Below are 27,916 nucleotides of genomic sequence, written 5' to 3'. Positions count from 1 at the left end.
AGATTCTAAAAGCTAAAACAGGGTATCCTGAGCAATTTCAATAATTGGGTTCATTGATATTTCTGGTATAGTAGATGTTATGACACATACAATCATACTCAATTTAATGGAATTGTTTGATCTTAAAGGGGATCTTCTATAATTTTACACGTGAGAGGTTATTTCTCAGTTTCGTCTATTCATTAAGAACTTGATTATTTTTAGATAATAGTAGATAGAAACAATGCTCGTAAGGAGTCCTATTGAAACCAAGAAATATAGGCATGCCTGCCATCCACACCAGAATAAATGAAGTTTTCCGAAAAAACTTGCTAGTAGAGGAAGACCTCCTAAGGATAAGAGACATAGGGCGAAAGAGAGAGCCAAAAAAGGATATTTCATGTATAATCCTGCATAATCTCTAATGTTATCAATTCCAGTACGTAGACCAAATGATACAGTGTAAGCAAAAGTTCTTAGATTCGTGGAGATATAGAACAGCTTATAAGTTATCATGCTTGCATATCCACCAGTTGAGTCTCCAACAATTATTCCAGTAATTACATATCCAATTTGACCTATGGACGAATACGCAAGCATATGTTTCATGCTTGTTTGAGTAATAGCAATGACTTCCCTAATATAATGCTAAGAATAGCTAGGATTTCCAAAAGAAGATGCCATTCGTTTGATGAGAAATAAAAAGGAATATCAAAAATTCGAGTGGCTGAAGCGGAAGCAGCTACTTTCGAAGTAACAGAAAGAAAAGTAACAACTGGAGTGGGAGAGTTAGAGTCAAAAGGAGGATTCCTCACTTCTTTCTCTTATTCAAAACCATGCATGATACTTTCATCTCGCACGGCTCCTAAGTGATAAAAGAAAGAAGAACTCATCTTCTTTCTTTTTTGATTACTTGCCTCGTGTATGTATAAGAACGAATCCATTTGATTTCTAAAAAGGATTACTAATCCTTAACATTTCAAGGAATCCTTTATCAATGGTTGTGAATGACTAATTGTTCTCAATCTTTTCTACCTTGGTTCCATAGGAGCAAGTCACAAAGATTGAGAAATAGAACCATCTAAGTTGATTCGTTCTCAATAGCCATAAGATGATCATCTTAGGGTGATCCTTTTATCGACAAATGCTCCTATTACACTCATAGTCTCTGAAGGATGAGAACCGACTATGTAGAATCTACATCAAGAATTCAAGTATTGTATACGTCATTAGTCCGATCCCTTGTAGGAACTACCCGTGACAACGAACTTACAAAATGAATCTTTTTATCATAAAGAGATTCGTTGTTCCTGACCCTGCTTCACCTTAATTGTTATTCGAACAAGTAAAAGTTATGTCTTGGTCCGAGTTGGGATAGCATTTCTCTTCTGCAGGTCCATGGAGTTTTGAAAAATCCAAACATCTTAGAGATAGATAGAGAGGTAGGATTTTATCAAATGAATTGCACTCTTTCGTATACGTCAGCAGTCCATTGATGAGAAGGGGCTGGGGAAAGCTTGAACCCAATTCCTATAGTGATGAATATACGCGAAATTGAAATTCCTGGGGAGTTATACATTTGTGTATTGATAAGACCATTCACTATTTCTTGAAGCTCGATCTCTTACCCGGATGAACCATATAGCAAAGAGAAACCATGAACCAAAATAGAAGAGCTTGCCCCACCCATGAGTAAATATTTCGTAGTAGCCTCAGTAGACCATACATCTTTCGTGGTATATCTAGATAACAGGTAGAAGCATAAACTGAAACATTTTGGAGGAATACATAAAGTTGAACATAGTAAAATAAGAAATTGAAAGATTTCATTGAAATTGTTCGTTTGGAAATTTCCCAAAAAGCTAATCATAGGTTCTTATGTCCACTAGAACAATAGGGTCGTTATGCTCATTACTAAATGATATGAATCCGCCCAAGACCGTTCAACCGACAACCCACTGGGGTGCTGATCCAATACAGATGAAGGTGGGGCCGATCACTAGAGCCAAAGCCAAGAAGTTCAAGGACAATCTTGCTGTCTTTATTGAAGGAATAAGTCATAATCAAGAGGGGTTGTCCATATCTAAAGAACCAAGGCCTCTTTTACTCATACAAGCAATAGAAGCCAAAACAGGCCCAGGTGATGTTTTTAGTGCCAATATGGAGGTCGGGTTGTATGAATAGGGTCCCCATTCGTATGAGTTCAATTCATATGGTGGATGAGTCATAGAAACCAGCCAAAGCAGCTTCAAAGCCGAACAACATAGTGGTTTGTACACAAGGGGAAGAAAGGCCAAAATTTGCTGTATTCTTTGCTGGCTTTACTGTATTTTACTGTATTAGCCTTCTCTCATATTTCTAAGCAAGGGCAACGTGAGGAACTTCATAATAAGCTTATTTGGCATTATCAACCTAGCCAAAAATTACCATATTTAGTTTCCTAATTTGTTTTTACTTTTTGTTTTAGGAAACTATCTTTAATTTTGGATTTGTATTTATTTATTTATTGAACAAATAAGTTTAGGAAAGTTTTTATTTTATTATTTTGTTTGTAAATTAATTAATTCCTAATTGAAAATAAGGGAATTAATTAATTAGATTAGGAAAAAGAAAGATTCGGTCAAGCTAGAACTCTTCATTGTGTGGCCGGTTTTTCCTAGGGTTTTTAGGGTTTATTTTGTTTCTTTCAAAGCCTCTTTAAAGGCTTATTTTTCAATAAGAATACAACTTTGATTTGAATTGAGAAAATACTTGTGAGACTAATTATCTCTTTGTTCTTTGGGAACACCTAAAACACCATTAGTGAATTGGTTGTTTTAGCCTGATTTATCAATAGGTTTTTCCATCCCCTATTGTGGCGTCTACATTATACCGAGGTTTCTAACCTTAGGTTGGTTAGGGGTTGAGGTCAATTCCATTAGAACTTGAACATAATTAGATCCGGGCTAATATAATACGGGTTTAGGAGTAGGTCGTCCTAGTTTTGTATCATTTGGTATCGGAGCCAAATTTTGTTCAGGTTTGATCTATCTTTATTTGCTTTATTTGTTTTTGTGTTATTTTGCAATTTTAGCATTAGGTTAAGGTTGCATCCATCCCATACACGTTCTGCATTTAAAAAAATAAAAAATGAAAAAAAAAATCATTCCTAGTTGAATTAGGTTTCCTAGTTTTACTGTATTTTTTGTTTCGTAGTTTGTTGGTTGTCTTTCATCATTGTTCTTTTATTTTGGTTATTGTTGATTTTTCTTTGCTATTTTAGTCTTAAATATTTGCATTCATCTATTAAAAAAAAATAATAATAAAAGAGTTTGCGGCAGCATTTTTTTTTATAAAAAAAAAAACTGCACATTTGTGTTTATTTGGAGGTCACGGGTTTTGGTGAATTTTTGGATTTGGAATTGCAAATTTGTTGTTTATTCTTGCTACTGCAGTTGTGTTTGATATTCAGTGAGTGAAAAAGAGAGAAAAAAAAAAAGAAGAAGGCTGAATATAAAAAATATATATATATATCGGTTTGTTGAAAATTGGTGTTTGAAGTTTGTTGCTGGAAATTTCTTGTAAGTACTGCTTCATTGATTATTTATTCCATATTTGGAGTTTCTGGAGAGTTATTTTTGCTGCTGGATAATTGAGTTTGAGTGCTAAATTATTTTGATTAAAATTAGTTAAAGGATTTGATACAGAAACTTGAATTACAAAGAACAACAACCAACAACTTTTCTATATTTTCGTTCTCTTTGATTCTTGTTCGTATTTGAATTTATTTTTCTATAATTTTATTATTGAACTCATAATCTATTACCATCTGGTCCAGTTCTTCAAAATTCCAAAGTTTTTTGCTTTATTTTACCTAGAAAAACCGAAAGTAGGTATTCTCATTCCGTTCGGTATTTGTTTATTTTTGCTTGATAAGTGTAATTAAAACATACTTGTGATCTAATTGCTGTGTTGAGAGTGTTTTAATTAGAACTTTGAGATAATTTTTTTAGTGCAAAAAGGCAAGAGAATGTGAGCTTAAAAGAGGGTAAAATCCAAAACTAGTGTGCAAACACGAGTGTCGAGACCTTGTTTGAGTGAAACACGTGAGGGAGTGAATATTGTGAGGATTTATTTTATTATTTTACTAACATGGCAGATTATAGAATAAGAAGAGGAGACACACCACTGAGAATTAATGAAGAAGAGTCCGTAGGATTTCATGGTGATCCACGAGCTACCAGGAGTGGTGAGCAAACGGATTTGAAAGTTGTTTTGGAACAATTACAGTGGGTGAGTGCTCAAGTTGAGCACATGAATCAAAGGATGGGATGGCTAGAAGTTTCCCAAGGAATGCCAAACACAAGAAATAGGCAAGAATTCCATGAAGGTGGAGGTCGAGGACGAGGAGGCCGTGAGAGACTGAGAGAGGAATTTGAGGAGGAGAATTTCGGTGGAGATTTTGAGGAAGGCATGGATGAAACCTTTGCTGTCCAAGAGAAAGCTGGCCGAGCAAGGTATAGGAGGGAAGAAACAGATGATAATCTTAGCAATGTCAAGATCAACATCCCACCATTCATGGGAAAAAGTGTTCCCGAGGCATATTTGGTGTGGGAAGAAAAGATGGAGATGATATTCGACTGCCATAATTATTCGGAGGGTCAGAAGGTGAAGTTGGTAGCAATGGAGAAGAGTTGGTGATGACTTGATCACAACATGGTGACAAATGAAAGGAGCCATGAGAAAGCGGTTTGTGCCATCACATTACCATAGGTTGCTGCATCAAAGGCTTCAATCTTTGTCTCAAGGAAGTAGGTTCATGGAGGATTATTACAAAGAGATGGAGATGATCATGATGAGGCTGAATATGAATGAGGATAGGGAGGCAACAATGGCAAGATTTCTTGGTGGTTTGAATCGTGACATTGCCAACCAGCTTGAATTGCAACAATACTTGGAGTTGGAGAAGATGTTGCATGTTGCCATTAAACTTGAGCACCAATTTAAGAGGAGGGGTGTAGGGTCACGGCTTGGAGGTGTTTCCAGCAGTGGGAGATTCAATTCTAGTGGCTGGAGAAACAATTCAGCTAATGAAATCAAACCAAAACCGAAAGCTGGAGAAGAAAGTACCAACCAGTCAAAAAGGGAGGCCAAGATCGAATCTATCCAAGCACTTAGAGGTGAGATAAAATCTGATCCTAAACCTAAAAAATCTAGAGAAATAATTTGTTTTAAGTGCCAAGGAAGAGGACACATGGCCAGCCAATGCCCAAATAGAAGAATCATGGTATTAAAGGGTGATGGTGAGCTGGAATCTGCAAGTGAAGAGGTGAAGCTGAAACCGAGCAAGAGGAGGATTGCAATGATGATGAAGCCGAACCAGTAGACACATCTAATGCCGAGTTGAGCTTGGTTCCAAGGAGAATACTTGCTGTCTACAAAGCTGAAGAGCAGATACAAAGAGAAAACATCTTCCACACTCGCTGCGAAATACAAGGTAAGATTTGTAGCATGATTATAGATAGTGGGAGTTGTACCAACATGATAAGTAATCTTATAGTTGATAAATTAGGCTTGAAAACAATTAAAGATCCAGAACCCTATAGGTTACAATGGTTAAATGATAGTGGTGAGATGAGGGTAAATAAGCAAGCCAAAGTTAAATTTAATATAGGTAGGTATGAGGATGTTGTCTTGTGTGACATTGTACCAATGCATGCCGGACATATTTTACTAGGTAGACCATGGCAATTTGACAAAGATGCTACTCAATTCGGTCGAGAAAATAGTGTTGTTTTCAGGTTTAAAGGGAAGAAAATCAAGCTGGAGCCATTGACTCCCAAGGAGGTCTACAAAGATCAACTACAAATGCAACAAAGGAGGGAGGCTGAAAAACTCAAGGAGAAAACAAGTATGGCACCAACGGCTTCACCATCCTTTCAAGAAGGTGAGATTGAGGTTGCTGATCAAGATAAGCTTTCTAGAACCCAAATCGAGTGGAAAAACCAAGAGAAATCCAAGAGGGGGGTGAGAAAAGAGAGCAAACCCGAGAGCACCAAAAATCTGGAAATTTCCACCTATGAGAGCCAAACCGAGGGAAGAAAAAGAAAAGAAATAAAAGAGAGGAAAAATCAGAATTTTTATTTGAGTTTTGGGGATATTAATAAGGCTATTGAATGTACGAAACCCTTGCTGATCATGATATATAAAGAAATTTATTTTTTGCTGATCATAATATATAAAGAAAATTATTTTAAGGATCAAACTAACCTTGAAGAACTTGAATTGCCAAGTTCAATGATTTCTCTTTTGAAGGAATTTGGAGATGTTTTTCCAAATGAGATTCCAAGTGGACTACCATCTATTCAAGGGATAGAACATCAAATTGACTTTTTCCCAGGGGCTGCCATGCCAAATAGACCAGCATATAGAAGCAATCCCAAGGAAACAAAGGAGCTGCAAAAACAGGTAAGTGATTTGCTTGATAAAGGATATATCCGTGAGAGTTTAAGTCCATGTGCTATTCCTGTTTTGTTGGCACCTAAAAAGGATGGTTCTTGGAGAATGTGTGTTCATTGTAGGGCTATAAATAACATCACCATTAAATATAGACATCCCATTCCTAGGTTAGATGATATGCTTGATGAGTTGCATGGTGCTTGCAAGTTTACTAAAATTGATCTTAGGAGTCGTTATCATAAAATTAGAATGAAAGAAGGTGATGAATGGAAAACCGCATTTAAAACTAAATATGGGCTATATGAATGGTTAGTTATGCCTTTTGGATTATCTAATGCACCTAGTACTTTCATGAGGCTTATGAATCATGTAATGCATCCATTTATTGGTAAATTTGTGGTTGTTTATTTTGATGATATTTTGGTGTATAGCCGAAACTTGGATGAGCATGTGGATCAACTTAGGCAAGTTTTGCAAGTTCTTAGAAAGGAAAGAATTTTTACAAACATGAACAAGTGTGATTTTTGCAAAGATGAGCTTGTTTTTCTAGAATTTGTAGTAAATGCTGCAGGAATCAAAGTGGATCAAGCTAAAGTGCAAGCAATCAAAGAGTGGCCGGTTCCTACAAAAATCACCCAAGTGAGGAGTTTCCATGGCTTGGCAAGTTTTTATAGAAGATTTTTCAAGAATTTTAGCACCATTTCCGAACCTTTGAATGAAATTGTCAAGAAGAATGTTGGCTTTAAATGGGGGAAAGTACAAGAAAAATCTTTTAATTTGTTGAAAGAAAAATTGTGTAATGCATCTTTATTAGTTTTGCCAAATTTTTCTAAGACTTTTGAAATTGAGTGTGATGCTTCGGGTGTAGGTATTGGAGCTGTCTTAATGCAAGAAGGAAGACCCATAGCCTACTTTAGCAAAAAATTAAATGGAGCTGCACTAAACTACCCGACATACGACAAGGAGATGTATGCTTTGGTGAGTGCTTTGGAGACGTGGCAACATTATCTCATGCCAAAGGAGTTTGTGATTCATACGGATCATGAGTCTTTGAAGTATATTAAGGGTCATGAAAAGCTCAACCAAAGGCATGCCAAGTGGATTGAATTTATTGAAACCTTTCCATATGTGATCCGCTACAAAAAAGGTAAGGAAAATGTGGTTGCTGATTGATTATCGCAAAGGTATGTACTCTTTTCTGCCTTAGATGCTAGATTGCTTGGATTTGAACAATTGAAAGAACTTTATGAGCATGATAGTGACTTTGGAGAAATTTTTATAATCTTTTTGAAACATGGATTTAATAAATTTTACATATTTGAGGCGTATATGTTTAAGGAAAACAAACTTTGTGTGCCTAATCGTAGCATTAGGGAATTATTGGTTCGGGAAGGACATGGGGGTGGTTTAATGGGTCATTTTGGTGTTTTTAAAACTTTATCCTTGCTGCAAGAACATTTTTATTGGCCTAACATGAGGAGAGATGTTGAGAGAATTTGTGAAAGATGTTTGAAGTGCCGAAAAACAAAATCAACATTGAAGTCACATGGATTCTACAAGCCTTTGTCGATCCCTACCTATCCTTGGGTATATTTGTCTATGGATTTTATTCTTGGTTTTCCTAGGTCAAGGACAGGTAAGGATTCAATATTTGTTGTAGTAGATAGGTTTTCTAAGATGGCACATTTTATTGCATGTAATAAAACTGATGATGCATCCAATATTGCTAATTTATTTTTCAAGGAAATTGTGAGATTGCATGGAATGCCAGGAACTATTATTTCGGATAGGGATGCTAAATTCTTAAGTTATTTTTGGAAAACTTTGTGGGCTGAGTTAGGTACTAAGCTTTTATTTTCAACTACTTGCCACCCACAAATAGATGGGCAAACCGAAGTTGTGAATAGAACCTTGTCCGCTTTGTTATGTGCTTTAATTAGTAAATATTTGAGAACTTGGGAAGAATGTTTGCCGCATGTTGAATTTGCTTATAATAGGTCTTTACATTCAGCTACTAAATATACACCATTTGAAATTGTTTATGGTTTTAATCATTTGACTCCATTAGATCTAACCCCTTTACCTTTGAGTAAGTGTGCTAATCTAGATGGAAAATAAAAAGTTGATTTTATAAAACAGATTCATGATTAGACAAAGGCAAATATTGAGAGGAGGACCAAGCAATATGCAAAGGTGGCTAATCAAGGCCGAAAACCAATAGTCTTTGAACCTGGAGATTGGGTGTGGCTGCATTTGAGAAAAGAAAGATTTCCCGAACAAAGGAAATCAAAACTCATGTCGAGAAGTGATTGATCTTTTCAAGTTTTGGAGAGGATAAACGACAATGCCTACAAACTTGATCTACCGGGTGAGTATAATGTTAGTGCCACCTTCAATGTTGCTAATTTGTCTCCTTTTGCTGCAGGTGATGACTTTGATTTGAGGGCAAATCCTTTTCAAGAGGAGGGGAATGATGCGAATCCGCCAGAGGCCGTTCAATCGACAACCCGCTGGGGTGCTGATCCAATACAGATGAAGGTGGGGCCAATCACTAGAGCCCAATCCAAGAAGTTCAAGGACAATCTTGCTGTCTTTATCCAAGGAATAAGTCATAATCAAGAGGGGTTGTCCATATCTAAAGAACCAAGACCTGTTTTACTCATACAAGCAATAAAAGCCAAAACGGGCCCGGGTGACGTTTTTAGTGCAAATATGGAGGTCGGGTTGTATGAATTGGATCCTCATTCTTATGAGTTCAATTCATATGGTCGATGAGTCATATAAACCAGCCAAATCAGCTTCAAAGCCGAACAACGTAGTGGTTTGCATACAAGGGGAAGAACGACCGAAATTTACTGTATTCTTTGCTGACTTTACTGTATTTTACTATATTAGCCTTTTCTCATAGTTCTAACGAAGCGCAACATGAGGAACTTCATAATAAGCTTATTTGGCATTCCATAAAGACTATTGAAGCTGATTTGGAGTGCAATTAGGTGAAAGAAGGGTCATTATCAACCTAGCCGAAAATTACCATATTTAGTTTCCTAATTTGTTTTTACTTTTTGTTTTAGGAAACTATCTTTAATTTTGGATTTGTATTTATTTATTTATTGAAAAAATAAGTTTAGGAAATTTTTTTTATTATTTTGTTTGTAAATTAATTAATTCCTAATTGAAAATAAGGGAATTGATTAATTAGATTAGGAAAAGGAAATATTCGGTCAAGCTAGAACTCTTCATTGCATGGCCGGTTTTTCTTAGGGTTTTTAGGGTTTATTTTGTTTCTTTCAAAGTCTATTTAAAGGCTTATTTTTCAATAAGAATACAACTTTGATTTGAATTGACAAAATACTTGTGAGATTAATTATCTCTTTGTTCTTTGAGGACACCTAAAACACCATTAGTGAATTGGTTGTTTTAGCTTGACTTATCAATAGGTTTTTCCATCCCCTATTGTGGTGTCTACATTATACCAAGGTTTCTAACCACAGGTTGGTTAGGGGTTGAGGTCAATTCCATTAGAACTTGAACATAATTAGATCCGGGCTAATATAATACGGGTTTAGGAGCAGGTCGTCCTAGGTTCGTATCACTAAACTTGTTGAAGAGATGAAATACAACCAATGTATATCTTTTTGATCAGAGGTTAAATTGATCATTAGAAGAAGAATTAGGCCCAAAATTAGGATACATAATGGGAAAATAAAACTTCCATCAAAGAGAAGCAAATGACAGGCTTTCATAAAAATTCTCATAGAATCGAGAATGACGTTTTCATTATGTACATGCCAGATCATGAATTAGTAACTGCGTCCAATCTCCAAAAAATCCCAATGTTTCGAACTTTTTGGAATGGAATTTTTACGGAATCCCCATGAATAGGATCAAACCTTATTCCATTGTATTTACATGAGATTCCTCTTTCTTATTCTTAAACAAGTCCCCAGAGGGCTTAGTAGATCCATGATTTATGTTTCGTCATTCCTTTCCTTCTAGTTTGTTTCAAGAAATATATTGATCAATTCTGATTCTTTATTTTTCTATTGATTCTTTTCCGATCAAGATGTATGGATCCATGGGTCTATGTGTCTATATAGATCCTGTTCATGGATTAACGAAAATGTGCAAATGCTTTATTTGCCTCTGCCATTCTATGAGTCTCTTCCTTTTTGCGTATGCTTTTGGGATGCCCTTAATAACCAATGAATGGCAAGTGCTTTTCCTTGTGTGGATCCTATTTCAATGGGGACTTGATGATGCAAATCCGCCCGTGCCCACACAATCTACAACCCACTAGGGTGTTGACCTGATATGGATTAAGACAGGGCCGATCACTAGGGCTCAAGCTAAGAGGTTTAAGGACAACCTGCATGCCTTTATCAGGGGTAATTCATTCTCTAAAGGGATTGTCCATACCTGAAGATACAAGGCCTATTTTGAGCATACAAGTGGTGAAAGTCGATACGAACCTGGGTAACAGTTTTCGTGCATTTATGGATTCTGCATAGCGGGAAATGGTGTCAAATATTCTTGAATTCACTTGATATCATTAAAAATTCATGGGAATTGGTCAAGGTCGAAGCTAAGCTGGCCATTTAAGTGGTGTGCGCATGAGGAGTGGTGTGCGCATGAGAGAGAAATTGGCCGTGTTTTGCTGTATTTCCTGCTGACTTTATTGTACTCTGTTGAGTTGGCTTTTTCTCTTTCTTCCAAGCAACGACAATGTTTAGGTCTTCATAATCAGCCTATTTGGCATCCTACAAAGCATATGGAAGCTGATTTGGAGCCTAAATTGATCAATGATTGATCAAAGTCAACTTAGTCAAAAAGATAGTGTTTTCGTTTCCTAATTTGGTTTCTACTTTTTGTTTTATGAAATTACCTTTACTTTTTGGTTTCTATTTATTTATTTGCTGGATAAATAAGTTTAAGGAATTTATTATTTTATTATTTTCATTGTAAATTAATTAATTCCTAATTCAAAATAAAGGAATTAATCAATCAAAATTAGACTTTGAAAGGAGGAGACTTTAGGCCATATTAGGAATCTTCATTGCATGGCCGGTTTTACCTATTGTAATTAGGGTTTATTTTGTTTCATATTACCCTATAAAATGGCTTATTTTTTAGGAAGAAAACACCATTAATAGTATTCATAATTTATTTTGTAAGATTAAATTTCTCTTTGTTCTTTTGAACACCTAAAACACCATTAGTGAATGAGTGTTTAAGCTTGACTTATCAATAGGATATCCATCACCTATTGTGGCGTCTTCATTATATACTGAGGTTTCTAATCACAAGTTGGTTAAGAATCAGGGTGACCATTAGAACTTGAACATAATTAGATCTGGGCTAATATAATAAGGGTTTATTTGTTTTTGTGTTATTGTGCAGTTTTAGCATTAGGTTAGGGTTGTGTCTATCATCATACACGTTCTGCATATTTAAAAATAAAAATAAAAATTTCCTAATCAAATTAGGTTTTCCTAGTTTTACTGTATTTTTTGTTTCCTAGTTTGTTGGTTGTCTTTCATCATTGTTCTTGTTAATTTTGGATTATTGTTGATTTTCCTTTGCTATTTTGGTCTTAATTATTTGCATTTATATATTCAAAAGAAAAAATAAAACATAAAAGAGAGTTTTGAAAGCATATTGCATAAAAAACCTAAAATTTGTGCAATTTGTTTTTTGTTTGAAGAGTGGTCTCGGGTTTGGTGAATTTGTGGCTTTAGAATTGCAATTTTTTGTGTTGATCCTTGCTACTATAGTTGTGCCTTTTTATTCTTGTTGTTGGAGGCCACGGGGTTGGTGATTTTTTTCTGTTGGAATTGTAATTTGGTTGCTAATTTTTGTTATTGGATTTATGTTTGATATTCAGTGAAAAAAGAACAAAAAGAAGAAGAAAAGCGGAATAATAAAAAAAAAATCGATTTTGTTGAATTTGGTGGTGAAATTTGTTGATGGAAATTTCTTGGAGCTGTTGATTTGTTGATTATTTATTCAATATTTGGAGTTGTTGGAGAATTATTTTTGTTGCTGGATATTTGAATTTTGGATACTTAAATTATTTGGATTAAAATTAGTTAAAGGATTTTATACAAAAACTTTAATTACAAGAACAACAACCAACATTAGTCCTTATTTTTGTTCGAATTGGTTCTTGTTCGTGTTTGGAATTCTTTTCCCAAATTTTTATTCTTCGTTCTTTAATTTATTACCATCTAGTACAGTTCTTATTGATTCCAAAAATAAAAAAATAAAAAATTCTTGTAATTTGCCTTATTTTGCCTAGAAAAGCCGAAATTTAGGTATTTTAAATTCATTCGGTATTACTTGCTTTTTGCTACTGTTTTGTTGATAAGTTTAATTAAAACATACTTGCATCCAAATGCAATTTTATGGGTGTTTTAATTAGAACATTGAGATAATCCATTGAGTGGAAAGAGGCAAGAGTGTGTGAGCTTAAAAGAGGGTAAAAGCCGAAACTAGTGTGAAAACACGAGTGTCGAGACCTTGATTGAGTGAAACACCCGAGGGAGTGATATTTAGTGAGAATTTATTTTATTGCATTATTTATACTAACATGGCAGATTCAAGGTTGAGGAGAGGAGATCCACCACTAAGAATCAATGAAGAAGAATCCGTAGGATTCCATGGTGATTCCCGCGCTACGGGGAATGGCGAGCAAATGGATATAAGGGCTGTCTTGGAACAATTGCAGTGGATAAATGCTCAATTCCACCACATAAATCAAAGGATGGACAGAATAGAAACATCTCATGGAGGACCAAATGATACGAACCTAGGACGACCTGCTCCTAAACCCGTATTATATTAGCCCAGATCCTTAATTAAGTTCAAGTTCTAATGGAATGGACCTCAACCCCTAACCAACCTGTGGTTAGAAACCTTGGTATAATGAAGACGCCACAATAGGGGATGGAAAACCTATTGCTAAGTCAAGCTAAAACAACCAATTCTCTAATGGTGTTTTAGGTGTTCTCAAAGAACAAAGAGATAATTAATCTCACAAGTATTTTCTTAATCAAATCAAAGTTGTATTCATATTGGAAAATAAGCCTTTAAATAGGCTACAAATCCACGAAATAAAACCATAAAAATAAAGAAAAACCGGCCACCACATATAAAGAAACCAAGTTGGCCGAAACTATACTTCCTTTCCTAATCTAAGTTTGATTAATTAATTTCTTTATATTAAATTAGGAATTAATTAATTTACAATGGAAAGAATAAAATAAAAACCTTCCTAAAGTTATTTGTCCAGAAAATAAATAAATAAAAGCCAAAAAGTAATGGTAGTTTCCTAAAACAAAAAGTAAAAACAAATTAGGAAACTAAAAATGCTAGCTTTTTTTATCAAGTTGAATTTGATCAATCTTTGACCTCTTTGAGCTTCAAATCAGCTTCTAGATGCTTTTTAGGATGCCAAATAAGCTGAATATGAAGTCCCACACGTTTCCCATGCTTGGAAAAATAAGAAAAGGCTAATACAGTAAAATACAGTAAAGCCAGCAAGCAATACAGCAAATTCGGCCATATTGTTGATGCTGTCCGTACAAGCCCTTTTTGATTGCATTTGAGGCTGCTTTAACTTGATTCCATGACCTCTTAGGCATATGTATTGAACCCATAAATCATTGGAACCATTTCATGCTTCCCGGACTCCAAAAGTGTACCAAAACCGTCACCCGGGTCCATATCGGCTTCCACCACTTGGATGCTTAGAATAGGCTTTGTATCTTCAAGTATGGACAAGCTCTGTTGAGATTGATTACCCCCTATATAAATACTCCCAGGTTGTCCTTAAATCTCTTAATTTGAGCTCTTGTGATTAGCTTAGTCTTCATCCGTGTCGAGTCAGCACCACAGCGAGTTATCGGTGGAGCGGGCTCGGGCGGAATCACATCACCAAATTTTAGACAGGAGTTCCATAGAGGTCGAGGTCGAGGTTGAGGAGGCCGTGGATGACCTATAGAGGAGTTTGAAGAGGAAAATTTTGGAGATGATTTCCAGGAAGGAATGGATGAACCACTTGCTGTCCAAGAGAGTCTAGGCCATGTGAGGCATAGGAGAGAGGAGGTAGATGATGATCTTGGCAACATCAAGGTAAACATACCACCTTTCATGGGGAAAAGTGACCCGGAGGCTTACTTGGAATGGGAGGAGCGTATGGAGATGATCTTCGATTGCCACAACTATTCGGAGTCTAAGAAGGTGAAATTGGCACCAATGGAATTTGGTCATTATTCACTCTAATGGTGGACCAATGAGCAAAACACCCAAAGGAGACTTGGTGATGACTTGATCACTACATGGCGACAAATGAAAGGAGCCATGAGGAAGCGGTTCGTACCATCACACTATCATAGGTTGCTGCATCAAAGGCTTCAATCTTTAACTCAAGGAAATAGGTCCTTGAGGATTACTACAAGGATATGGAGATGCTTATGATGAGGTTAAATATGAATGCAAATAGAGAAGCAACCATGACAAGGTTTCTTCATGGTTTGAATCGTAAAATAGCCAATCAACTAGAATTGTAACATATGTGGAATTGGAAGAGATGTTGCATGTGGCTATTAAATTAGAGCATCAATTCAAGAGGAGGGGTATAGGCTCATAGTTTGGAGGTGTTTCCAACAGTGGAAGATCAATTCCAAGTGTCTGGATAAACAATCCCACCTATGAAAACAAGCCAAAGCCGAAGGTGGGAGAAGAAAGCACCAATCGGCCAAAAAGGGAGCCTAAAGCCGAATCTGTCCAAGCACCCAAAAATGAGGTAAAATCTGATCCTAAACCTTCAAGAACTAGAAAATTTATTTGTTTTAAGTGCCAGGGACTGGGACACATTGCTAGCCAATGCTCGAATAGAAGAATCATGATGTTAAAGGGAAATGGTGAGCTAGAATCGAAAAGTGAGGAAAGTGGTGATGAAGCTGAGCAAGAGGAAGAGGACTTTCAGGATGAAGTCGAAACCTTGCATGCATCTAATGATGAGTTAAATTTGGTTTCTAGGAGAGTGCTTGCTATCTACAAAGGTGAGGATCAAGTTCAAAGAGAAAACATCTTCCACACCCGATGTGAAATCCAAGGTAAGATTTGTAGTATGATTATTGTTCGTGGAAGTTGTACAAATGTGATTAGTAACATTGTGGTTGATAAATTAGGCTTAAAACCTACTAAACATCCAGAACTTTATAGATTACAATGGCTTAATGATAGTGGTGAGATGAAAGTGAATAAACAAGCCAAAGTAAAATTTAGCATAGATAAATATGTGGATGTTTTTTTGTGTAATGTTGTGCCTATGCATGCTGGACATATATTATTAGGTAGACCATGGAAATTTGATCAAGATGCTACTCATTATGGTTGAATGAATTGTATTGTTTTTAGATTTAAAGGTAAGAAAGTCAGGCTGGAGCCATCAACCCCGAAGGAGGTTTTTAGAGACTAACTACAAATGCAACAAAAGAGGGATGCCGAGAGGCTCATAAAGAAGGCTAGTATGGCACCAACAGCTCCACCATCCATTCAAAAGGGGAAAGGTGAGCTTGTTGTCCAAGGTAAGTCCTCTAATACCCAGGTTGAGTGGAAAAATTTTAACAAACCCAAGATTGAGAAACTTGGAGAAAAAGCCGAGAGTGATGCAAAATTCAATGACACCGTGAGTGTGAAAGGAAAAAAAAGAAAAGAAAGGAAAAATAAAAAATTTTATTTGAGTTTTGGGGATGTTAATAAAGCCATCTTGAGTAAGAAACCATTGCTGGTCATGAATTATAAAGATGCTTTTGTTGTATAAAACTTTATCTGCCTTGTTGAGAGCTTTACTTTATGGAAAATTAAAAATTAGGAAGATATTTGTTGCTAACTTTAAAAGGTGTAATTCTTTCCATAATAGATATGGAATGATAATGATATAGAGTCAAATTCCATTTAGAACATTTAGATAAAATAAAAGCATTTATATTATATAATTATATTATATAAAATGTATATAAAACGTATACATATATGTTATATATAATTATATAAGCATATATGTATAAAGATATAACATATATGTAGAAAGAAAAGACCTGAAAGAGATATCAACAATCCAATCTACATAATCTACAATAGTCCAATATATAAATCCAATATAAATAAAATAAATGTAAAAAACCCAATATAAATCAAATCTAAAAATGTAATCTATATTTGTTAATATGTTTAACATAGGTTTTTAGATTTTTTGAATAGATTTATATAATTAATATATGTTTAATAGATATATTCTGTATTTTATATAATATATAAATAGATAAAAGAAATAGAAAAAAAGAAAAAATAGAAATAATGAGAAAGAAATAATATTTATTTTTAACAATAAATAAAAAAAACCTCTCTGAGTTCATCCGAAAGGGCCATTTATTTCCACGGCTTGGCCTAGTTAGTACCTAGCCGGGTCAGGGCTCTTTTGTTTTATTTAATCGTAATAAGATAAAATGATTTATTTGATTTGAAAACAATTAATATGAAACCAAAACAAAAAGGCTTGTTATTGAAACAACATGTCATAAAAAGACCTATTTTGATATAGAATCAAACCGAGATTTCCTATCTTCTTTATTTATTTATTTATTTTTTGTTTATTGATATTTTACTTAAATAAAAAATAAATAAAAATATGTATATACAATAATCGAGTTTCTGATCCTATCTTTTGATTAAGCTCGAGTTTCTTGTACGACAAAAAGTCAATTTGTATACAATAATCGGATTGGAGTGGTATAGTTTAGTGGTAAAAGTGCGATTCATTCTATAAACCCCCAAATAGTTAAGGGGTCTCTTAGTTTGATTAATATTCCATTCCGAGCAAAAACTTTATTTCTTAAAAAGATTAAATCCTTTACCTTTCATTGAAAAATTTGAGGAAGAAAATACATTCTCATGATTTGTATCTAAGAGTCAATTAGAAATTGAAAAATTGGATTATGAAATTACGAAACATGATATATTTTTTTTTAATTGGATCAATAAACATTTCCAATTGAATGAGCATGAGTAAAGGATCCATGGATAAAGATAGAAAGTGTATTTCTAATCGTAATCATAACTAAATCTTCAAATTTTCTTCTTTTTTTTTTTTTTTTTTTTTTTGCAGGGAAAATTGCAACAAAATAGCCAATTAAACAATGATTTTGGTTTACTAGAGACATTGAAAAATTGTTTTAGCTCGGTGGAAACAAAATCCTTTTCCTAAGGATTCTTTCAAATAGAAATAGAGAACTAAGTACCTAAAATGATTGTTATAATCCCCTCTTTTCTACAAGGATCGTCTAGAAAGCGGGGCATTTTGAATGCATTCAGATCGAAAAGCTAACAAAGATGTTATGGGTCGAATTTTTTTTAATTTCATTGATATCTGGAAATTTACTTATCCTCCATAAAGGAGCCGAATGAAACCAAAGTTTCATGTTCGGTTTTGAATTAGAGACGTTAACAATGATGAATCAACGTCGACTATAACCCTTACCCTTCCAAGCAAACTTTCTCTTATCTCTATTCAATATTTCTTTTTTATAGTCAAAACCTATAAATCCATATATCTAATAGATATTTATATCTAATATATATTTATATATTTTGATATTTATTAAAATATCAAATTTCTAATAAATATGTTTTATAGAAATATAAACAAAATGAATATAATTAAAAAATGAATATAATTAATGTAATGCATAGTTGAATACGCAATTCCTGGAATTCTTTTACATATTCGTTTCCTCTGAATAATAAATGTGAAAAGAAAATAAATATAAAAAAATTGGAATGCAAAGCGTCCATTGTCTAATGGATAGGACAGAGGTCTTCTAAACCTTTGGTGTACGTTCAAATCCTATTGGATGTAGTTTATTTCCATATATTTTTAGATTTCCATGTCAAGAAAGATCTTTTGAATAATTTGAATATGAGACGCTTTTATACACTTAGTACTTGTAATATAAGTATAATCTAGTTTATATAGTATTTCCATTTATATATTATTTCCATACATTTAATATATATTATATATTTAATGTATGTTAATATGTGTATATATTTATTATGTATTTAATATTAATATAATATTTAATAAAGAAATGTAATATATTAAGATTTCTATATTATTATAGAAAATAATTATTACAAAAAAAAATTTATATTTTATAATTTTTTATATTTTATTTTAAAATAATTTAAATAATTTATAATTATTAATTATATAATAGAAAACATGGGACACGTGGAATCCCGTGTGAATCAGCAAGAACCACCTTGCAAGGTTAAATACTCCTGGGTGACCGATAGTGAAGTAGTATCGTGAGGGAAGGGAAGGGTGAAAAGAACCCCGATCGGGGAGTGAAATAGAACATGAAATCGTAAGCTCCCAAGCAGTGGGAGGAGACCGGGGCTCTGACCACGTGCCTGTTGAAGAATGAGCCAGCGACTTATAGGCAGTGGCTTGGTTAAGGGAACCCACCATAGTCGTAGCGAAAAGCGAGTCCTCATTAGGCAATTGTCACTGCTTATAGACCCGAACCTGGGTGATCTATTCATGACCAGGATGAAGCTTGGGCGAAACTAAGTGCAGGTTCGAACCGACTGATGTTGAAGAATCAGCGGATGAGTTGTTGTTAAGGGTGAAATGCCACTCGAACCCAGAGCTAGCTAGTTCTCCGTAAATTGCTTTGAGGCGTAGCAGATGACAGGACATCTAGGGGTAAAATACTATTTCGGTGCGGGCCATGAGAGCAGTACCAAATCGAGGCAAACTCTGAACACTAGATATGACCTCAAAATAACAGGGGTCAAGGTCGGCCAGTGGGACGATGGGGGATAAGCTTCATCGTTGAGAGGGAAATAGCCCGAATCACCAGCTAAGGCCCTTAAATGACCGCTGAGTGATAAAGGAGGTAGGGGTGCAGAGACAGCTATGACGTTTGCCTAAAAGCAGCCACCCTTGAAAAAGTGCCTAATAGCTCACTAATTGAGTGCTCTTGCATCAAAGATGAACGAGGCTAAGTGATCTGCCGAGCTGTGGGATGTCAAAATGCATCAGTAGGGGAGCGTTCCGTCCAGAGGGAAGCACCCACGCGAGCAATGGTAGACAAAGCAGAAGCGAGAATGTTGGCTTGAGTAACGCAAACATTGGTGAGAATCTAATGCCTCGAAAACCTAAGAGTTCCTCTGCAAGGATCATCCATGGAGGGTGAGTTAGGGCCTAAGATCAGGCCCCAAAGGCATAGTCGATGGACAATAAGTGACTATTCCTGTACTGCCCCTTGTTGGTCTCGAAGGATGGAGGAGGCTAGGTTAGCCAAAAGATGGTTACCGGTTCAAGGACACAAGGTACCCTGGCTTTTTTAGGGTAAGAAGGGGTAAAGAAAATGTCCCGAGCCAATGTTTGAGTACCAGGCGCTACGGCGCTGAAGTAACTCTTGCCATACTTCCAGGAAAAGCTCGAACGACCTTCAACAAAAGGGTATCTATACCCAAAACTGACACAGGTGGGTAGGTAGAGAATACCTTGGGGCCCGAGACAACTCTCTCTAAGGAACTCAGCAAAATAGCCCCATAACTTTGGGAGAAAGGGTGCCTCCTCACAAAGGGGGTCGCAGTGACCAGGCCAAGGTGATTGTTTACCAAAAACACAGGTCTCCGCAAAGTCGTAAGACCATGTATGCAGGTTGATGCTTGCCCAATGCTGGCAGGTCAAGGAAGTTGGTGATCTGATGACAGGAGAGCCGACTACCGAAGCCCTGATGAGCAGCAGTCGTAACTATAACGGTCCTAAGGTAGTGAAATTCCTTATCGGATAAGTTCCGACCAGCATGAAAGGCATAACGATCTAGGCACTGTCTTGGAGAGAGGCTTGGTGAAATAGACATGTTTGTGAAGATGCGAACTACCTATACCTGGACAGAAAGACCCGATGAAGCTTCACTATTCCCTGGGATTGGCTTTGGGCCTTTCCTGCGCAGCTTTGGTGGAGAGTGAATAAAGCCTCCTTCCAAGGGGGCCCGAGCCATTAGTGAGATACTGCTCTAGAAGAGCTAGAATTCTAACCTTGTGTCAGGACCTACGGACCAAGGGACAGTCTCAGGTAGACAGTTTCTATGGGGCGTAGGCCTCCCAAAAGCTAACGAAGGCATGGAGAGGTTTCCTCAGGCCACATGGAGATTGGTCGTTGAGTTCAAAGGCAGAAGGGAGCTTGACTACAAGACCCACCTGTCAAGCATCGATGAAAGTCGGCCTTACAGTAAACACTGAGTAGCCAAGTGCGGAGTTGATAACTGCAGAAAGCATCTAAGTAGTAAGCCCACCCTAAGATAAGCACTTTCCTATTCCGACTTCCCTAAAGCTTTCAGTAGCACAACCAAGATAGCAATGGGTATTCTTCCCCTGTGGGGGTGGAATGACATAAGTTTTGAGAATTCAAGAGAAGATCACAGCGAGCTGAGCTGTTTATCATTACGATAGGTGTTAAGTGGAAGTGCAGTGATGTATGCAGCTGCGGCATCCTAACAAACCGGTAGACTTCAACCTTGTTCCTACATGACCCGATCAATTCGATAAGGCAATCACCATCTATTTTCATTGTTCAACGCTTTGACAACACGGAAAAACCATTGTTCAACTCTTTGACAACATGAAAAAACCAAAAGCTTTGCCTTCCCTCTCTATCCATCTAAGGGATGGAAGGCCAGAGGCCTTTGGTGTCCCCTCTAATCAAGAATTAGGGCCTCACAATCACCAGCCAATATGCTTTCCTCTCATACCTTTCTTCATTCATGGTTTGATATTCTGGTGTCATAGGCGTAGAGGAACCACACAAATCCATCCCGAACTTGGTGGTTAAACTCTACTGCTGTGGCGCTACTATAGGGGAGGTCCTGCGGAAAAATAGGTCGGCGCTAGGATCATAAAAAGCTTAAGACTCTCATTCTTATTACTTTGTTTTTTTAATATGAAAAAAATATATGAAAAATGAAAAGGTCATCTTATTCAAAACCGCTACTATATGAAATCCCCTTTCTCCCACTTCACACCTTGGAATGCACCATTCTTATATAGAGAGAGGCGTTTTCACATGTTCTTAACCTGAAACAACTTGGGAAAGGAAAGGTTCCTTTTTTTTTAGGGCACTCCTGGGAACCAATCTAGTGGAGACGTGGTGGGGCTTGTAGCTTAGAGGATTAGAGCACACGGCTACGAACCATGATGCCGGGGTTTGAATACCTCCTTGCCCACAATAGGCCAAAGAGGGAAGGACCTTTCCATTTGGGGGTAGGAAAATCATGACTGGGATTGCTGACCCCAAGCTTTGGAATTTGGCATGGGTCTTTTGTTGAAATGGAATGGTATTACTCTTTCTTTTTTCTTTCTTTTTATTTATTGTTAATGGTGGATAAATTAAATATAGTATGCCTGACCCGAAGCCTGAATCGACATATTTTTTGTTTTAAGCCCCATAATTCTTCCTCAGCCAGTCTGGGGTAGAATAGCAGAGAAAGTACAAGTATTAGTAGCATAGCAAAAATGCGTTCCTCATCATTAATATGTTTGCTCACAGTAATTGTGGTCTCCTGGGCAAATCAATGACTGCATCTTTGCCACCCACTCTACCACTGAGCTACTGAGGAATAACAGGATATTAGATCTTATAGAGTTCAATTCCCATTCTCAACCCATGACCAATATGAGCTTGAAGTTTCCTTTGTAGCTCCCGGAACTTCTTCGTAGTGGCTCTGTTCCATGCCTCATTTTATAGGGAGCCCAAAAGTGGCTATATTGCATTATATTCCATCCATATCCCAATTCTATTCATTTAATATCCTTTGGTGCCATTGAGATAAGAGATGTCATTTCTAGTCTACCTCTTTCTATTTATATATATATATGGAAAGTTTAAAAATCATCATATAATAATCCAGAAATTGCAATAGAAAAGAAAAAAAAGGAGGTTTGTGATGATTTTTAAATCTTTTATACTAGGTAATCTAGTATCCTTATGCATGAAGATAATCAATTCGATCATTGTGGTTGGACTCTATTAAGGATTTTTTACCACATTCTCCATAGGGCCCTCTTATCCCTTCCTTCTCGAGCTCACAATATGGAAGAAGGAGAAGAAGGAACTGAGAAGAAAGTATCTGGAACAACCGATTTTATTACGGAACAACTGTTTGATGTTTTGGTTTGTTTACTAAGGATAACTATCAATAAAAAGATTAGATAGAATAGCTTTGACCTTATCAACTGATAGTGAGAAAATGAAACCTTTTTTATCCAAGAACTTGTTTAGTAATACTGTAATGAAAGGAACATAGGAGCTTTTTGCTAGGTATTTGACCAAATAGGATCATCCAATTCCTATAGAACCTATCACTAAAATACCCCTAGAGAGAGATAGGGGTAAGCAAAGCAAAAAAAGGTTTTCCATGAGATGGGAAATAAAACTATTAGCCCCACAGGAGGTTTGTGAATAAGTGATTGTCTGATAATGAGTAAGGAATATCTGTCTTTCTGCTAAACAGGATTTATTGAACTCATAACTCATTAGATACTTTTACGAATGTCAACTAAGTATTGTAAGTAAATTGCTCCCGGTTGTTCTATCATTTGATAACCAGAGTCATTATTTGATAAGTGATCACTATGAGCCAAACTCAATAGAATTTGATCAATCCTTTTTTCTGTTGTTAACATGGAGAACTGAACTAAGAATTCTCTTTCTTTATCATCAATCAAATCACTACTTGAGACCTAGGATTCTATTTTATCATCAATCCAATCACCATTCATGTTTTTTCTTTTTCTTATCAATGAATAGATCTCTTTACTTGTATGACTTAGATGTCTCGTATTTCTCAAAAAATTAATTCGATTGATGGGATTTGGTATGATACTTATGAAATTGACGGTATCGATGAGATTGATATTTAAATATTTCTTCTTAGAACATATCGATTTGACCCCATAAGCGGGACCACCACCCCATTGCATGTTGCCGCGAGAAGCAGAACACCATATTTCTTCTAGAGAATCTTTTAATTGTTCCAGAGCAACTAGAAATAGATTCTTTAACCAGAAAGAATTCAGTTCAGATGTAGGATACCTATCCGGAAGTTTTCGCAACTCAATCATGTATGATGGAATAATCAAAGATTTGACCCTTTCGAACTCTGTCTGTAACTCACTATAGGCTCGAGAAACAAAGAGAAGGTGTGTCCGAATGAGATATCTAGCAACAAGAAGAAGGAAAAGGATTGAATAGAGGAACTCCTAAACATTTGGTGATCTCAGATGTGTCGATATCAATGCTGACTCATTATTTTGATGAATCATTTCTTTGGATAGAAGAAGATTATGTAAACACTTACTTGAAATCTCACTTATCAAATTTAATTATAGAAGACACAGTTTTTTCTGAAGAATTCACCATGATATATCTGATCCACGCATAATATCATGAAAAATGGATACAAATTTTTGGCTGCTACTTAGTATCGACAATAGGTTTAAAAAAGTATCTAAAAATATCAAATTTGGATATTTGTATCCTGTCGAAGTAAGGAACCATGGCATATATGTTTGGAATATATTCCATTTTGAGAGAGTTGAAAAAGCACTATCTCATTGAAAGGTTCTATACATCCACCTTTTCTCAAGGCATTTCTTTAAACAAAGACCCCTTTTTTTCCTCTTTTCGGATGGTAAATATTTCTCAGAACATGGAGTGTAAATGAAACCCATGTTTGAATTGAAATTGAGATATTGATGCAAGTTCTTCCTTTCTGAATCAGACAGATTCATATCTGAAAGAGGTTGACAATAAATTCTTTCAAAATTGACTATTTGTCCCTTTGTTAGAAGTGTTCCATAAATGTCTGCGATCGAGTAAATAGCTCTACGAACAAATGGATCGGATCGAATTGGAAAATGGAAAGATTTGTACAAGATATTGAGGAATTGTCCATACATAAAATCATAATTATTGATACAGGCCTTTTCCACATAAAAAGGGAATCCTTTGTTACAATAGAAGTAGAAGTGATGTGGATTATTCAAGAATCGAAGTAAATTTGCTTTATAAAAGGAAAATATCAATGAATTTCTATGAAATGGTTTCACAGGATTTAGACAATTGTCTTGATCATGGGATATCATTGAGAAACAGGAATCCATGTTATCAAAAGATTTCCTGCGATTATTTCTAGTATGGAATGAGTCAATCATCCACATTGGTATCCTATTGAACAAAAATGGTGATACTGTTCCTCCATTGATCAAGAATTTTACTTTTTGGGAAGTATCATGATACGAACCTAGGACGACCTGCTCCTAAACCCGTATTATATTAGCCCGGATCTAATTATGTTCAAGTTCTAATGGTCATCTTGACCCCTAACCAACCTGTGATTAGAAACCTTGGTATATAATGAAGATGCCACAATAGGTGATGGAATCCTATTGATAAGTTAAAACTAAAACACTCATTCACTAATGGTGTTTTAGGTGTTCAAAAGAACAAAGACAATTCAATGTCGCAAATAATTTTCTGGATGTTATCAAATTTATGTTCTTCCTCAAAAACAAGCCCTTATATAGGCTAAAAGAAACAAAATAAAACCCTAAAAACAAAAGGTAAAACCGGTCACCTATAGGAATTAAGAAACTTGGCCGAATTCTAATACTTCCTAAACTAAGTATCCTAAACTAAATTTGATTAATTAATTCCTTTATTTTGAATTAGGAATTAATTAATTTACAATGGAAATAATAAATTAATAACTTTCCTAAACTTATTTGTCCAGCAAATAAATAAATAAAAACTAAAAAGTAATGGAAGTTTCCTAAAACAAAAAGTAAAAACAAATTAGGAAACTAAAATACTAGCTTTTTGACTAAGTTGACTTTGACCAATCTTTGACCAATTTGAACTCCAAATCAGCTTCAATATGCTTTTTAGGATGCCAAATAAGCTGAATATGAAGTCCCACACATTGCCCATTCTTGGAAGAGGAAGAAAAAGCCAACTCAGTAAAATACAGTAAAGCTAGCACAAAATATAGTAAAAAATAGGCCAAATTTGAAGCTATCCGTACAACCCCTTTTTGAATGCCTTTGAAGCTGGATTGACTTGATTGATATCCTATTAGACATATGTATTGAATCCATATAGATTTGGAACCATTTCATATTCTCAGTGTCCATATTTGCACCAAAATCGCTACCCGAGTCTGTATCGGCTTCCACCACTTGGATGCTTAGAATAGGCTTTGTACCTTCTAGTATGGACAAGCTCTATTGAGAATTGATTACCCCCTGTATAAATGCTCCCAGGTTGTCCTTAAATCTCTTAATTTGAGCTCTTGTGATTGGCCCGGTATTTATCCGTGTCGGATCAGCACCCCAGCAGGTTATCGGTTGAGCAGGCTCAAGCAGAATCACATCATATCATGATCATCCAATAAGAAGGGTTTCCATTTTTTCAAATGAACAATTTGAAGACATATTAAATCTAACAACTGATTGCAGAGTTGATCATTCAGACCTTTCAATTCATAGATGTGGATCTCGGACCTATGAATGGGGATATTCTGCAAACTCATAAAGAAAAAATGAAGTGAATTAGACAAAAAGAGAAGAAACTTGGACAAAAAGAATGGAAGTGACTTAGACAAATCTTTTTTGTTGATAACCTTAGACCAATCAATCAAATATTGATTAATACGTAATCGATCGAACACTACATAAAAATGAAAATGGCTCTTCTGCTCAGAAATGAAATGTTCCAAATGTTCCGGTAAATTCTTGCTCCTATTGGACCATTTGTATCTATATGCATTAGGATCCCGATTCATGGATCTCTCAGTCTGAGAAATAAAAATAAGAGGATCAAACCATTTCTTCTGACTCTTTTTCAAATTTGATAAATGTTGGCTGATCCTATATTTGATTATAGTTCTATGATTCAGAGTATCATTTCCTATTTGATCCCTTTGAATTCCATATTCAAAGTTACAATCGGATCTATTCATTAAAAATAATCGATTCAATAGATTTCTTATGTACCCATGGGTGCTATATTGGATTTGAATAATATTTCGGATCAATGTATATTGATTGCCTCCATTATGTTGTTGCTAGCAAATACCACTATTTTTGGTTTTATATCTTCCAAATCATTCCCGCATGAGGTCCAGACCCATTTTTTTTTTTTTTATCTTTCGATAAAAAGATTCATTTTCTTCATAAAAAATAGGAGGTAGGACCAATAAAGATTTCCTTTTCGATTCATCCTTGGCGTTGAATACCTCATTCAAGAATTGTTTTTTATCCAATTTGTACGAATCAATAGAAAAAGAAAATCCCTTATGATACATCAGATCCAGCTCAATTATTGATAGAGTGAATAGATATGCCATTTCTTGAACTTCTAATTCAAAATCATGGTGTAACGTGTATCCCCCCTGTTCACGTTATGGAATAGATGAAATAAATCAAAAAATGGATTTTTGTTCAAGAATGAAATCTTATTGGAACTATCCAATTCATCCTTTGGAACTATATCACATCCCAGATCTGATGAAATAGGATGAATTGAGACGGTATTTTGTAAATACATAATTATCTTGAATATATTAACTATTTCTTTATTTTCTAATCGCTTAGAAAGTACAAAAGAAACATCTTGTTCTTTCTTCAACAATTTCTGATCTCTAATGGACCTCTTAGTAGGATTCGAATCCATATGATGTTTGGACCATCTGGTAGAGAAAAAAGAACAAATGGATCTTGTAGGATTCCTAAGAAATTCTTTGATTTCTTCTGGAAGTAGATGATTAGTCATCTGCTTCTCACGTTCCGTGAATAGCTGGGACATTTAGGAGTATCCAGAAAAGCATTTAGGGAATCGATATGATTCTATCTCTATTCGTTTCATTTGAAGAAAGGAAGAATCCCAAAGAATCGATCTTTCTTTTAGTTGTTGAATATATCTTTGATTGATCAATGTGTGATATTCTGAATCCTCATTACTAATGGAATCAAAATGATCTCTGGATCGATTAGAAGATCCTTTCAATTGGCTAGAATTCGTTACTTGAACAAAATTGGATCTTATAGAATCATATTGAATATTTGACGATACATTCCGTACCTTGCTAAAAAACTGATCCTTATTCGTGCAAATTCTTTCCACAATTAAAGAAGAGATCTTGGCGGAATTGCCACATATGAAATTGAGCACAATTTTGCAAAGAAATAGCCCACTTGTTTCTCGAGAAGAGATGGGAAACATGCTCAATATCATTTGATTGAATAGTTCACCTAGCTCCTTGTTGTTTGAAGAAACCGTTCACTTCAATTGGTATTTTTTCATGAAAAGCAAACATGAGATAACAAATCCAGTCTATCACTAAGATTTCAAACAACTGAC

At 35.5% G+C, this 27,916-nt stretch overlaps 1 pseudogene; it reads right to left on the bottom strand.

The window, feature by feature from the left end:
• Positions 1-12: 12 nt before the first annotated feature.
• On the bottom strand, positions 13-10,217 carry LOC132804112 (NAD(P)H-quinone oxidoreductase subunit 2 A, chloroplastic-like; annotated as a pseudogene).
• Between the last annotated feature and the right edge of the window lie 17,699 nt (positions 10,218-27,916).

Source organism: Ziziphus jujuba, chromosome 6 (genome assembly GCF_031755915.1).
Source record: "Ziziphus jujuba cultivar Dongzao chromosome 6, ASM3175591v1".
Classification (NCBI taxonomy): domain Eukaryota; kingdom Viridiplantae; phylum Streptophyta; class Magnoliopsida; order Rosales; family Rhamnaceae; genus Ziziphus; species Ziziphus jujuba.
Note: the sequence above shows the minus strand (reverse complement) of the source record. Positions and strands in the feature narration are given on the sequence as shown.